Genomic DNA, 16,458 nt, shown 5'->3' with positions numbered 1-16,458 from the left:
AGTTCCATTAACAATTACAAGCCTAGCCCTCCGTGGGATTTTTGTCTACCCCACAATGGCATCTAAGATCTCTAGTGCGTGTTTCACACTTAATGACGGCCATGAAGTGACTGAAAGCTTGTTTGTGAATAGCCCACCAAACAGAGTGGTCTCCTGTTTGTTGTTTTTTCAGTAATTCTTCCAGCCATCTTCATTCTGTTTCTCTGATTTGTGCTGCAATAGCAAACAAGCCAAGCAGGGAACACCGGACCTCCCTGTCTCTCAAAAGCAGTCTGACCTTGTGTGCCAAGGAGATGCACCTCAAGCTCAGGGTGCCCTCTTCAAATTACATCGCAGGCTTACTGTGTGCCCCTTAAGGGCATCTTAACCTGATGCGTCTGTTTGTCCTGCGTCTACCTGGAAAAGCTGGTATGCATGTGGAGGGCTTCAGGATGGGCTTTACTGGGAAAAGGGCCATATTACAAAAACAAAGACTGATTATCAGCATTGTAATAATAAGACAATGATACATTATACTGTCTATCAAATATCTTAGCTCTTTAAAAAGACATTTGAACTTAAAAAGAACTGTGCAGGATAGATAGGTGTGAAAGGCACTGTATAATTGATAGATAGACAGATAGATAGATAGATAGATAGATAGATAGATAGATAGATAGATAGATAGATAGATAGATAGGTGTGAAAGGCACTATATAATAGATAGATAGATGGGTAGATAGATAGGTGTGAAAGGCACTATATAATAGATAGATAGATAGATAGATAGGTGTGAAAGGCACTATATAATAGATAGATAGATAGGTGTGAAAGGCACTATATGATAGATAGATAGATAGGTGTGAAAGGCACTATATAATAGATAGATAGATGGGTAGATGGATAGATAAGCCACTATATAACAGATAGACAGATATTCATTATAGTATAGTTGGCGGGATCAGAAACGTATGAAGAGCTAGATAGACAGACAGACAGACAGGCATGAAAGGCACTATATAACAGATAACATTCTGACTCCTTCACTTTCTGCACACTTGTATTGTGCTGAAGAATTCATTTGAAATTGTGACATTTGCTTGTGTTATTCTTGCTTCTCCTTATACTTCTGTAAAGGAGTCACTTTCACTTTTATACAAAGAAGGGAGATAAAACTTTATTTGTCCCAAGAGGGACATCTTCACAGAAGCTCAAGAAATATAGAGCTATTATAACAAACACTCCTCAAATACACATAACATTACAAAAAACAATCTTGTGACATGGCTAAAGATAAGAGAGCAGTCCCAGTGATTCCCATCTTTATCTGATAGGTAAAAGTGCAGAGGGTCCTGGTGGTCTACCACAAGGGGAATCCCATAGTCCAGGACCAGCCGCTCAGAGGTCTCCATGAGGTGTGACATATGGGCCACGGGTCTGAAGTCATCAGGTCAAGAGGCGCCTGCCTTCTTTGGAGCAGGAACAATGCAGGGAGTTCTGCACAGCAGCGACACCTGCCATGGCCTCAGTGACAGACTGAACAGGTGACAGAGGACACCACAAAGTTGGCCAGCACAGGCCTCAATAACTCGAGGAACGACTCCGTCTGATCGCGCGGCTTTTCCTGTGTGCAGCCTCCTCAGTTGTCACCTCACTTGGTCTTCATCTATGGGTGGCCCATGCTGACCATCAGAGATGGACTCATCATTTGAAGTGGTAGGAGCTGTGGATGCAGATGAGATGAATGGTCACTGGCCACTGGTCATTGAACTATCAGGGAAGATGTTGTGTCAGATGCTAAGACATTAACAACAAACATTGCGAAACACACCTTTTACCAACAGGCCATCTTTTGTAGCTCCTTTCCCATTATGGTGCTGGGGAGAGCCAGAGGCAGTCCAGCCAGAAAGAAGTGTAAAGTAGCAGCCATACCACCCGCACTTCAGAACAGGTCATCCACCTGAAGCTACATTAAGTGTGTTTAGACCCGTCCAGTACTTTGACGAGAGACCAACCAGGAAAAGCTTGGGTTGCTGCTGGAAGAGGCCAGCAGGGGGCGCTTACCCTGTACTCTGAGCGTGGATCCCAAAGCCCCAGTGTAGTGACGGGGTGACACTGTGCTGTAAAACAATGACACCGTCCTTCATATGAGACAGACTGTACATGGTCACAAGACATCCCTGGGCATCCTTCATAAAGAGTAGGGTGTACCCCGATATCCTGGCTAAATTGCTCATTCTGGCCCCTATTGGAATGTTTATTGTAATGCATATAATAATAAAATATATCGTGCTTTTCATTCCAACAGATGGCGCATCACAAACATTAGCACTGCTTTTACAAATCCCAAACCAGAGCCACCTTCATAATAGGATAAGTGTTTGTCATTGTGTCTGTCTGGCTGCTATGTGTCCGACATTCCAACAGATGGTGCATCACAAACATTAGCACTACTTTTATGAATCTTATGCCAAACGTCCTAAAACAGAGACGTAACAACCAGACAGACACACACACAGTCACTTGTCCTTTTATTAAGGTGGGCTAGGGTTCAAATACTAATATACAATATAGGTGACATATCTGAATGTACTTGAAGATACATTAAAAGTTCTAGGGGCTACAACATGGCCATTCATCCTCGTGGATTAGAGTCTGAGTACCAGTGTGCCAGTGAGCCGGCTCTGTGATTGACTAGCTTGGTTCTTGCCTTGTGCCCGGAGTTGCCAAGATACTTCCTGTGCCACCCCGTGATCTAGAATCAGATTAATACAGCCCCCAAAAACTGTACTCTGCCCTATAAACCTCAACAGCATTCACCATCACTGGGCACCTTATAAAGCCCAGTGATGCAGGCAGGCAGTGCCCTGACTCTTACTTGACATTGTGTGAGTGCCAGTGTGGGGTGAGAGTGAGCAGACCTTGTGATAGACTGGCATCCCATCCAGTGCTGGTTTGTTTCCTTGCACCCAATGCTTTCGGCCAGGATACATTCGGACACCAGACAGCCCCCACCAGTGACCCTAATTTGGATTAACTGTGTGTGTGCCGCCCCCTTGAAATTCAAGAGCTGCTGCTTTGTAGAGATTAAGTGCCCTTTAGTGTTTAGTAAGCACCGTCTAAGGGGGCACAACATTCGCTGGCCTGTAATAGAAGGTGTTTTTGACAACACGCCTTCCCACCACAGTGATTTGTTAAGCAAATGAAATGTGTGCCGGCGCCTGAGGACGGGCGTGCCAATTGCATTCCCAGTGCACATTGGGCAAAGGCGATGGCCGTAAACATGACATCCTCTTCGTGTGCTTGTGACCAGGCAGTCCAAAAAGCCTAAGTTGCGGATGACAAACATGGCTGGCACTGTAATCTTGGAGTGTCTGTTAAATATCGGAGGATTTAAGTGGTCACATGCCAGTCTGCTGATGGGGCAGCTGCTTGTATTAAAAAATAAAGCTGCTTTATCTTTGTGAGGAAACATCGCAGAGCCCTTAAGTGACACGTATACGCATTATGCTCTCTTAAACCCTGATTATTAATTATAGCTTCATCTGGGCATAGTGCTGAAAAAGTTATTTCCATCTGCTGCAGGACGCCATGCCACGGGATGAGCCTCTAATTTCTTAGTGGTGATACACAGCAGGCATTTATTCTTGATGCACCCATCCGTCCATTCAGGCCCTGGTAAACCAGAGATGGAGCCCCCGTTCCTAAAGTTCTGGGTGCAAAAGAGAGTTACACGCTTGAGATGAGGTGCCAGTCCACCACCGGGCACACTTGCTGGCACACCAACAGGCCCTCACACCAGGCCAGTCACACATCTCTGGGATGTGGTAGCAAAACCAGAATGCTAGGAAGACCAAGGGGTTCACTTATGCCAGGGAGTTGCCCTGTATGGCTATTGGTACAGTATATACATTGGTATATTATATACAATGTGAATCACAAATCAGAGAGGGCATGAAGGGTATGGGGCACCTGAAGGTATAATGGATGGAACAAAATAAATCTTCTCTGTCGCAAGCCTTTGGTTTGACCATCTCAAGATGGTGACCATGACCTGCCTTTTCTAGAGCTGGCCTGGGGGGCACCGACCCGCAAGCTGGGACTGTCCCAGTCCAGGCCTGATCTGCCTGTCACTCCACTTGGCTGAAGATGCACCAAAGCCTTTCGGTGAGCCCGCTGACCCCCATCAAACAGTTTCTACAGATTTATATTTAAGGAGGCATCAGCCTCATCTGGTGGTCTTCCCATCACCAATTCAGGTAAAAGCAGTTATATAAGAAAGGAGAACGTGATGATCTTTGCTTATCTGACTTGTCCTCGAGCTCACGTGGCTCCGCTTCTGTAGGCACTGCCAGCGGACCGTCATATGCATTATAAATGACTCCCTTTTTCTATATTTGTTCTTCCACCACTTAAACGGACCAAAAGAGCGAAGATGATAGAAATGCACTCTAAGTGGCTTTTACTCGGCCCGCCTGGAGAGCCCACTGAAGCCGCCGCTCACATAAGCACCTTGTAGTGAGATTTATGCCGTTGCGGTTTTGTTAATAAGATGACATAAACACGGCCCTTATGACAGATGATCAGGCTGGCCTCAAGTACAACACGGATGATGGAGTTTCGTCTCCAGAAGAGCCGTCGGTCGGCTTTTCTTTCTGTTTTAGGTTGGCGGAGGGGCCACTAAGCTGGCGGTGTTGTCTCAGCTGCTTATTTTCTTGAAGTGTATGGAAGTGACGAGCAAACTTCACGTGGAATCTTCTTCAGCTGCCCCTGACTTTGCTCTGATAGCCACAAGACACACCGGTGAGGTTAACTGGCATTCCAGGTGAGTATGCCCTGTGATAGCCTGGCACCCACTCTGGGGGCGGAGCCTTCCACTTGAGGCTGCCACATAGGCTCCTCCTCCCTTTGCCTGCTGCCTGGTTAGTCTGCTCTGAAACGAGATGAAGGTCGTTGGATTGCCGTGTGGCCCTGAATGTCTTCAAGCAGACGCGTGATGATTTAGACGCGTGTGCCTTCACTGTGTTTAGGTGTCATCTGGGGGCTCCGGATCGCGCCATTTTTCTTTGTATGCCAGTTTTAAACTGTCATCTTGATTTTGTATTTATTTATCTATTTATTACGGTTATGTTTATTTTAGTTTAGTTTACAGTGGGGCTAAAAAGTGTGAAAACTTTTATGAACCTTTTCTCTGTTGCAGCATAAATATGACCTGAAACATCAGATCAGATTTTTACATACGCCTCAAAACCAGAAAAAGAGAAAAAAATGACACAAAAAACATTACAGCTCTGGAAAATCATCCATGGTGAAATATTTGTGATTTATTTATCAAAAATAGAAAATCACCAGAAAACATTCAACAGACAAAAAAAGGATTGGCCTAAAAAAGGAAATCCCCAACCATCAAATCCCAACACACAATCCAAGACAACAAGGCAAGAATTTCACAAATAAACAGCAAATCTGAACAGAAGGCGACGCTTACAGAAAGGCCACAGTAAACGCAATGACCTCCGACTCCTGAGCCTTCTCGCCGGACTAATAATAGGGGGCAGGGTGGCTCCGCCTCCCGAGTCTCCACCCACAAAGAACAAGGAACTGAAAAACGACAAAACAAAATAATAATTATAAAGGAAAATACCTAAAAATATGACACCTGATCAGTCAAACGTAACAACAGAATACTTAAATATACGCTAATGAAAAACATTTTTACTCTTCATTTAGCACTTCTCACACTGGACACTATTATATAGCGCTTACTGTAGCTCCTGTCACTTCTTTCTTTCTTTCTTTCTTTCTTTCTTTCTTTCTTTCTTTCTTTCAGTAATCACTTCTTTTCTTTCATATTCTTTTGAGGATCCGTAAACTTGGACAATGTGGAAATCTGGATTCCCCTGTACCAGTGACATCACAGGACGTGAGCAAAATGGTGAAGCCTGCAGCTAAAGAAACCTCAAAACGACAGAAGTGAGAGAGGCTGAACATCCAGCATGATTCAGGGGCCCATAAAAGGTTTCTTGATAGATCCATCCATCCATTATCCAACCCGCTATATCCTAACTACAGGGTCACGGGGGTCTGCTGGAGCCAACCCCAGCCAACACAGGGCGCAAGGCAGGAAACAAACCCTGGGCAGGGCACCAGCCCACCGCAGGGCACACACACACCCACACACCAAGCACACACTCGGGACAGTTTAGAATCTCCAATGCACCTCACCTGCATGTCTTTGGACTGTGGGTGGAAACCCAAGCAGACACGGGGAGAACATGCAGACTCCACGCAGGGAAGACCTGGGAAGTGAAGCCAGGTCTCCTAACTGTGAGGCAGCAGCACTACTCACTGCGCCACTATGCCACCTCTTGATAAGTCAATTGAGAAAATACCAATCATGACATGACCTTCCCTGATGTGTTTGCCAGGCCATCCTCTATTCCCAAAAGCAAAAAGTCAGCAAAAGCAGGAGAACCAAAAGAAAAAATAGCAAACGTCACCAAGAACCAGCCAGCCATCAACTGCCTGGGTCTCTCACTCTGACCTCCAGATAAAGGCAGAGGGCGGTGCCAGCAGCAGTGATGTAATGGTGACCGCACCTCCTGGTGGCCCCACCCACAATGCACACTACAGGGAGGTACGTTTAAACAGACGGGTCATAATTACAAAAATGACAATAAAATGTAAAATACACATAAAGTGTTGAGTAACAAAGGGCATTTTTGAGTGTTTTGAATATTTAAAGTATTTTTGAACTTTTAAAGCTAGAGGCCCTGATGGCAAGCAGCGATGCAGCCTGGCTGGCAGGAGGAGAAGCACAATGCGCTCGGGTGACAGTGAAGCACATTGCGCAGGTCGAACACTCGAAAGTCGCACACAACTGGAGAACTGGAGGTGTGGGATTCCACCAACACCACGTCATTAAGCGTCGGGTCCATTGAGCATGAAAAAGAGCCACGGTGACATCGGATGGCAGTGAAGGAAATTGCAGCACCCTTGGCGGTGTGAGCTGGGGTGCTATGAAGTCTAAACTTTAAAGGACTCATCGATCAATTAGCAAATCTTTATCTGATTGATTCCTACACAGACGGACAGCATCTGGCATGTCGTCTCACCGCTTTTTTAATTGTCAGGAGTGCCATGGCAGGAGGAACAGAGAGGTAAGGTCACCTGTCCTGCTGGTATTTCCAGTCCTGCCACCTCACATTCACCTTTACTGTGTAGAAGATAATCAGAGACACACAGACACACACACACACGTCAGAGATGAGGGCTTGTGTTTTGTTTTATGTGTAAAGAAGAGATATCTGTTAAAAGAGCCTCAAACCGCCTTCCAGTGCTACGGTCAGCCGCATCGAGCACAAGACGGGAACCAACGCCGGACCAACTCCTAGAATTCAATCCCAGTTTTTGTGGGGAGTTGCCATGGTGCAGTGATGGAAGTGTGTCGGCACCCACCATTGCACAGTCTCTTCACGGGGGACCCCATATCTTTGACCGAGTGTTGACAAATCCTGGGGGTCAAATCTTCACCGAGGGCCCCCGGCCCTACTCTTTGGTTGATTGTCCCTGTATCACTATGTATATTTCGGTTGCACTTCAAGCGCTGGCCCCATCTTATACTGTCCATCTATCTGCCTGGTTTTACATGCATGTCAGGGGGACCCCCTGTGAGTTTGGACGTGCACTGCACACGAGTGTCCAGCAGAGGTGGCGTATGCAGAAATGATTGTGAGGAGCAGGGAGACCAGGAGACATCAGACAGACTTGCCATAAGGGACAGCCAGAGTCCGGCCAAGGCATACGCGAGCTAAGCAGCCGCACAGAGCCCCGCGGCCACCAGGGGGCCACCATCTGCTCAGCCTGTCAAGGTAAAGAGTAAAGGTGGGAAACGGAAAGTTGACAGTGACAGCTGGGCCCTGGGGTCGATGACTGTGGGGGTGTGCTAGCCAACCTATGAGGGGGTCACTCAGTGTGCCGATTCCTCCACGGGGACACCCCCCCAACCTCCTCTGGCTCTTTAATCGCGCTCTGAGGGGGAACCACACTTTTGATGGTGCCGATTTCTCTAATGGGGACAAATCCACACAAAGGCCTCCTGATGACGTTCACCTTTTGGTTTCCGTTCCACCGTGAGTCCATTTTGTTTTCGCCAATGTGCCGCTATTATAAGAACATTGTGCTGGCTGCTGCCTTGGAAACCCACCTCAGAATCCCCCTCGCTAGTGACATCAAATGAGTGACACTATAAAGTTCTGGGGTATCCAAGCCTTCACTGAGTGACAAACTCAAACTTTTCTTCTCAATTCCTGGTCTCGACTCTCCGCTCATTTTTTGACTCTGAATTTTGATTGTGGTTTGGCCTCCGATGAAAGGTTCTTTCTGATTCCCAATGTTAACCTCGGTCCGTGTTTTGGTTTTCACCTCTTCTGGCCATTTTTATTTTTACTTTCTCATATACAAAGTGTAGGTAAAGTATTGGAAGTGTCCAAAAATTCAATGTCGAGATTCTGATGAATCTCAATGTTTTAGACCTCTCTGAGTCCGAAAATATCAGCCGGAAAAGGGTGGAGTGCCCTCTCAGGGTTGGGGGAGAGATCCTGCCCCAAGTGGAGGAGTTCAAGTATCTCGGGGTCTTGTTCACGAGTGAGGGAAGAATGGAGCGTGAGATCGACAGGCGGATCGGTGCGGCATCCGCAGTGTTGTGGGCTCTGCATCGGTCTGTCGTGGAGAAAAAGGAGCTGAGCCGTAAGGCAAAGCTCTCAATTTACCAGTCGATCTACATTCCTATATTCACCTATGGTCATGAGCTATGGGTAGTGACCGAAAGAACGAGATTGCGAATACAAGCGGCTGAAATGAGTTTCCTCCGCAGGGTGTCTGGGCTTCCCTTAAAGATCGGGTGAGAAGCTCAGAGTAGAACCGCTGCTCCTCCGCATCAAGAGGAGTCAGATGAGGTGGCTCGGGCATCTGATCAGGATGTCACCTGGACGTCTCCCTGGTGAGGTGTTCTGGGCACGTCCATCCGGGAGGAGGCCCCGGGAAGACCCAGGACACGCTGAAGGGACTATGTCTCCTGACTGGCCTGGGAACGCCTTGGGATTCTCCTGGAAGAGCTGGAAGAAGTGGCCAGGGAGAGGGAAGTCTGGGCCTCTCTGCTTAAGCTGCTGCCCCCGCGACCCGACCTCGGATAAGCGGAAGAGGATGGATGGATGAGTCCGAAAGTACCATTTATTTAATTTTGTGTGTGTAAACACGATAGCTTGAGTACGCTTTCACTTCGGTCAACCAAATTTTGCATACAAATATTGGGTACAAAATGTCGATTTCTATTAAATTTTGAGTTATTTCCGCTAATTGAAAGTAGTACTTGACCTGAAATGTTTCCCCAAAAATATAAAAAATGTGTTCATTTCACATCATTTTAAGGTAAAGCACCACATTCTAAGTATTTTTTTGTCTCTTGGCATTTTTTTTGGAAAACGACCGGTTCTGTGTCCAAGTGTCACATATCAGACACCCTAACCCTAAAGTCTCCTGCAACGTTTGACCGACTTCTGTTTACTAAAAGTGATGATTTACCTGAATTGTTTGCCCAAAATAAAATCAGCATGGCAAATTATTTATTCATGCAGTTGCAGAGTCCAATTTATTCAACTTTACTTTTATAAGAATTGTTCAATATATTATTAATTTGATTTGTCATTGGTGGTTCTTTAATGTATGTAATATAAAAATATAATCCTTGTCTTGCAGTTTGCTCCTCAAATCTCCATCCCCATATCCGAGTATACGAGAGAGTCGAGGGGAGAGCACGCCCGATTGTTACTGACCATCTCACAATTCCAGTGGGTCACTCGTTTCCAGACACTTTGTTAACTGGACCTTTAAGTACCTCGGCATACGTCCGCTTTGGAATACGACTCGCATGCTAGAAACCGCGTGTGCGCTACCCTCTCTCGAGAGAGACAAAGCCACGACTGCCCACGAGCGTCAGTACGCCAGTTGCTAGCATTCAGTGAACAACCCGTGCTATAACTCTCTGTGAATTTTCATGTGATTTTGTGTTTTTTCACATAAATATGAATTGAGTGTTGAAAAGTATGAAGGTGGCATGCGTATCTGGGACTTGGCTGCTGCATACTGTATGCCGAGAACGACGGTATCTACGATTGTGAAAAGCAAAGACGCTATTAAAAAGTAAAGTGAGGTTAAATTTTCAATTATTTCATCTAATTGCTTTTGTATTTATGTATTTTAGTATTAAGCAGTGTTTAAATTATTTTATGCAACCCCATCAATGTATAATATGCCAATAACAATAGGATTTTTTTTTCCATGGGAATGGATTCGTCATTTTCCCTTTATTTCTTATGGGAAAAATGTGTTTGGTATACGTCCTGTTTGGCACAAGTCAAAGGATCTGGAACGAATTAAGGACGTATACCGAGGTATCACTGTAGCTTGGAACAGTGGTTCTCAACCTCTGGGGTGGGCCCTCCTAGGGGGGCACAAAGATATGAAAAAAAGAAAACAAGAATCAAAAATACAAAAAGAACATCAGTTGAAACCAAAACAAATTAACTTAAGCTACATTCTGATACTAGAACAATGAATACAGAGTTAGAAAGATGTCGAGAAAAGTTAAGCAGGTATAATAAAATTTACATTTCACAAAAATGTTAGGGGTGGGCGCGATTAAAACTGTTATGAAAACTCAGGTCCCAAATACTTAAAGGTTGAGAAACGCTGGCTTGGAAAATTCCAGAAAATGATGTCAGGCCTTTAGACAATGAGACGGTTAGCTTCTGATAGCCAATCAGCCTCATTGCAGTCAACATGTGGATGGATGTTAAGGCCGACCGTCAAACTCACGGCCAATGGGAACATCAAAAGAAATCAACCAAGACCTCAGGGAAAAGAGTGTGGATCTCCACAAATCGGGTTCATAACGTACATAATACTGGCCGTCGCCCGCGTATTAATGAAACAGGACAGCGAGACCGGCCCGGCCTGGCTCCCCACTCCTGTCGGCCCGCAGCCTCCCCGTCAGATTAGCGTGAATGTCTCGCTCCTGCAAGTGAACTGTGAGTCTTAGCACGATGAGAAAGTCGCAAAATCAACCGGAATGTTCAAGCAAATTCTAGAAATAAACCCGAGACGAATCCGTTAAGTAACTCTCTCGTGAAAAGCGGACAGACAGACAGACAGACGTTGGATTTTATATATATATGTATATATGGAGAGAGAGAGAGAGAGAGAGAGATTAAAATATAATCCTTGTCTTCCAGTTTACTCCTCAAATCTCCATCTCCATAGCTGAGTATTCGAGAAAGTCGAGGGGAGAGCACTCCTGATTTTTGAACCTTGGTGTCTCTATGAGGAGAAGTTGATACCCAAAAGCTAATGATTGCTTCTTTGAACACACACACACACACACACACACACACACACACACACACATTTCGTATTCTTTTGAGGATCCGTAAACTTGGACAATGTGCAAATCCGGATTCCCCTGTACCAGTGACATCACAGGGCGTGTCAATCCTTAGCAGCCAACTAGAAACGGTTTTGAGGACCTGAGCAAAATGGTGAAGCCCGCAGCTAATGAAACCTCAAAGTGACAGAAGTGAGAGAGGCTGAACATCCTGCATGGATTCAGGGGCCCATAAAAGGTTTCTTGATAAATCAAATTAAGAAAACGAGAAAATACCAATCATGACGTGGCCTTCCCTGATGCGTTTCCCAGGCCATCCTCTCGTCCCCGTCACATCCCAGAGACCCGTTCGGGGCTCCATGTCGGCCGGTGCTTCTCCTTCTGCACTTTCCGCTCCTCATCACGGCCACAGAGACCACCGGCTGTCAGTCCATCGTGACGTCCAGCAGGCTGATGGTGGCTGTTTGCTCTCAGGTAATTGCTTCATTAATTCTGTGACTAATTGTCCCGCTGCTTCGTCGGTGTCACCGGCCTGTCAGAGTTTGAGTTGCTGCCGTTTAATTGCTTTGCCATTTAATGCTGAGCCCAGACGGCCTGGAGACATGCAGACCTTTACTTGAGAGGGGCTCAAAATGACCCCCCGACGTCTGGGGATGAAAGGTAGAGCAAGAAAAAGAAACAAAAAAAGGCAAAGGAAAAGACAAAAGGACAAGAAGAGTGAGACGACAGAACAGGAGGACAAGGAATGGAAAAGGAAGTGAAGCGGCAGAAGTGAAAACACTAAACGACAAGAAAGACGAACGAGGACTGAAGAGGACAAAAGGGACAGACGAGGAGTGAGACAGCGAAGGACAAAAAAGAAGAGGAGCAGGAGGGGTGACAGTAAAGGGTAAGCAGGAGGAGCGAAACAGAACAGGGAGAGTGAGACGAGAAGACAGAAGGCCAAAGAATGACAAGGAAGTGAAAAACCAAACGACAAGAAAGAGGAACGGAAGCTGAAGAGGAGGGCCGGGAGTGAAGCAGAATAAACAAAGGAAAGCAGCGAGACTGGGATAGCAGAGGAGGAGGAGGAGGAGGAGGAGGAGGAGTGCGGCGTCAGAGGTGGGATACCAGGTAAGAGGAAAGAGAGAACGAATCAGAAGGGAAACATTGAAAGAGAACAAGGAGGAATGAAAAACAGAAAAGGATCGACAGGGCGGCACCGGAGATGAGGAAAAGAGGAAGAGAAACAAGAGTAGACGGATTGATGGTGGAAAAGATGAGGAGGAAAAAAAGAAAACCCAAAGGGAGATGAATGAGGAAAGAAAAAGTGAAAGAAGAGAGAGAGGTGCCAAAAACAGAAGGACAAGAAGAAAACAAAATGGGAAAAAACAATCGATGGAGGAGCAATGAGGAATGAAAAAAAAAAGAAGAAAACGAGAGACACCAAACATGAAGGGCAAGGAGCGATGAGCTAACAACATGACCTAAAGTAACAGGCGAGGACATAAAACAATACAGCATCACATGACATGACACCAGGTGACATTCATCCATTATCCAACCCGCTATATCCTAATTACAGGGTCACAGGTGTCTGCTGGAGCCATCCCAGCCAACACAGGGCGCAAGGCAGGAAACAAACCCCGGGCAGGGTGCCAGCCCACCGCAGACCAGCTGACATAATATGACATGATCTAACAGGATACGACGTGACTTCACATAGGACAACATGACACAGCATGATGTAACATGACCTACTGTGACGTCACATGAAAGAACATGACATGCCACCTGCCATGACATAACGTGACACAATGTGACGTAACATTATATACAATAACAAGCCCTAACATTGACTCACATGACATGACATGAAATAACCTAACTTGTCATAACATAACGTAACACGAATGACATGACGTGACATAATGTGACATAAAAGGATTCAGGGTCATGGGGCTCTAGGCCTGTCCCGGCAGCACTGGGCATAGGCACAGTGCCTGTGTGGCACCCCCCCTCACCCACACATCCTCAAGGTGCCAATTTAGACCTGGCATCTCTTGAAGTCAAAGACACAGGGCGGACATGCAAACTGTCCATGCCAGTCTCCATATCAGAGATGTCTTCAGGGTAGGTAGGACTCTGTGCCAGCCTCTGTGCCGCCAGTGCCCTGTCTAATATTTGGTCGCACTCAGCATCGGCCCTGCGTCTGCAGGGGTTTCTCCCTCTTTCTTTCTCTCTTGCTGTTTTTCCATTTCCTTCCCACTTGTTAATCTATAGAAGGCAAATGAAGCTGCGCAGTCCCGATTCTCAGGAGGACGCCTGCCCGTATAGATCAGGCAATGAGCAGATGAGTAAAAAAAAAAAAAACAAGCAATAAAGATGTGCGGCTGATCGTCATTAACCTCTGGCTTACTCTTCACTTAGGAAGGAAGAAAAACGGAGCCTCAGTTAGGAAAAAACCAGTGGGCCGCATGTGAAGCGCCTGCAAAGTAACAACCCCTGAATGAAGCTGGCTCGCTGGACCGTGCTGCTCTTATGTAACTGCACGGCTTCTCTTAGCTTTAGGCTTTTCGAGGGTCTGTCCTGATGCAGGCTTTCTTCCCCCTGACTGCTTTCATTGCACAATTGTGGGACAGTCAGAGAGGCTCCATTATGTAATTCACATCAATAGAAATCCTAAGCAACAGGACTGGCAAGACAAAGATGTCAAAAGCCCCTCCGCCACCTCAGCTCAAATAAAGGACAGGCAGACGTATCACAAATGTCTATGCATATGACGGGCAGCGGCACAGGGGGTCCACATGGCAGGCACATGTCAGACACAGTTGCCCATCAGGGAGGCCAAGCTATGGTGTACAATATACCTGGTGGCCACCAGATGGCACTGGGACTGACTTTGTAGGTGTGCCCCTATACCCGAAGCCCTAAATGGCCCATCCTACGCCCATTAAGTGAAACTCAGGGCAAGGCTCCAGCTGTCCTAAGAGTGCCGGTCGGTCAGTTGATTTTCTGAGTTGGGTAAGCGAGCAAGCCACCCCACCAATAAGACAGGGACACTTGGCCCATGCCGATGTATTATTTCCCTTTACTCATCCGTTGAGTTTGTCTTTTGAGTTCTGAATTTCAATGACTGTTATGCTAATTAGGGTGTCACCTGGGAGTAGCGCCCCTACAGTATAGATAGATAACTACAACAACAACAACATTTATTTATAAAGCACATTTTCATACACACAGTAACTCAAAGTGCTTTACATAATGAAGAATAGAAAAATAAAAGACACAGTAAGAAAACAAAATAAGTCAACATTAATTAACATAGAATAAGAGTAAGGTCCAATGGCCAGGGTGGACAGAAAAATAAAAAAAAACTCTAGACGGCTGGAGAAAAAAATAAAATCTGTAGGGATTCCAGACCATGAGACTGGCCAGTCCCCTCTGGGCAATAATATAAGATAAATATATAAATACACATACAGTAATGACCATCTGCCTAATATGCTGTGACTCCTCTGTTTGTCAACCCACCAAGGCACGGACCCCACAAGACGTCTGACAGTGTCCTGCGGTACGTATCCGGCTCCGGGACGTTAGCAGCGGTTCAGACTTTCTGTTCCAACATGTCCCACCGAGACCCGATTGGATTGACGTCTGGGAATGTGGAGGGCACAGCAACTCCTCGAATTCTTCATCGTCTTCCTCAAACCTTTCCAACAATGCGCGCAGTGTGGCAGCTGAAAGAAGCCCCGTCCTTTGGGGTGGAGCTGGACGGCCTGTTCAGGTAGGTGGTCCACACCCAATGAAGACCCCGGCCTGGCCACATACTGCAGATCAATATGAAGATGTAGGCGGCAAGCGAGATTTCTATATCGATTCACGAGGAGAGCCCACGCTTTATTTCATTTACTCATTTGTTTGTCTGTTTATTTGCCGGCGTATTCATGTTTACTGACAGGCTTTTATGAAGCATACATAATTTATTGTCCAAGAGGAGTTGTTTCATTTGTTCGTCAACGTGCTATAGATTGGAGTGAATTACTCATCGTATTCAAATCATAATGGCTAAACTGGCTAAGAGCACCGCGCTCTGTCCAATCTGCTTTACGGCACTGCATGTGAGCCGAGGTGGAATAGGAAGCAAGAAATGAAAAGTGACTGCTGTGCAGCCGAGACCCCCGTCATAAGAGGCGAGGTGAAGTGTTGCCATTGATTGCTCATTAAAGCACAAAAGTGGAAGGCGCAGCTGACAGGGCCTCGGTGGTCCGATCAGCAAGCCCTGCTTTATAAAGTGGGCCAGGAAGGGCAGCAATAATCTGGAAACTTCTCCCTGAAAAATGGGAGCCATGTTGGGGCTTAATGACGAGAAAGGCGCGCCAAAAGGATCAGATTCGCTTTGTTAGTTCAATTAACATTCACACAAAAACACTCAAAAAGAGTCAAAAAAGGGCAAATGTACAACCGTAAAGAAAGTAAAAACCATGTGGAGGCCAAAGTACAGTTAGGAGGAAATGGCCGGGCAATTATAAAGGGCAAAATACCAAAAAGATGGCCCAAGAAATACAAAACACCAAAAGCCAAATGGTATTTCTCAGTGAGGCAATAACAAACGTTAAAATTATAAAATAAGCCAAACAATATCATGTGAAATTAATTCAACTTTTAAAAAATGTGTAAGGCCTTTAAAATGGCCATAAACAGGCCAAGACCTTCCCTAGCCTGCCTAGAAAAGGCCTCACTCAAGGCAGTCTGACCCAGAACTCTACTGGCTGGCTGGCTTAGGCCTCCTTGGGCCTACTTAAGGGGGGTTTGGCTTCAAAAAGATCAAAATATCCCAAAAATCGGAAAAAAAGTGTATAACCTCTGGCTTGAGTGACACTCCAAAGCGGAATCTTTACAAGTACAGCGGTACCTTGGTATACGTCCGCTTTGGAATACGACTCACGTGCTACAACACCGCGTGTGCGCTACCCTCTCTCGAGACAAAGCCACGACTGCCCGCGAGCATCAGTACGCCAGTTGCTAGCATTCAGTGAACAACCCGCACTATAACTCTC

Source organism: Polypterus senegalus, chromosome 12 (assembly GCF_016835505.1).
Source record: "Polypterus senegalus isolate Bchr_013 chromosome 12, ASM1683550v1, whole genome shotgun sequence".
Classification (NCBI taxonomy): domain Eukaryota; kingdom Metazoa; phylum Chordata; class Cladistia; order Polypteriformes; family Polypteridae; genus Polypterus; species Polypterus senegalus.
This window is presented reverse-complemented; position numbering follows the sequence as displayed.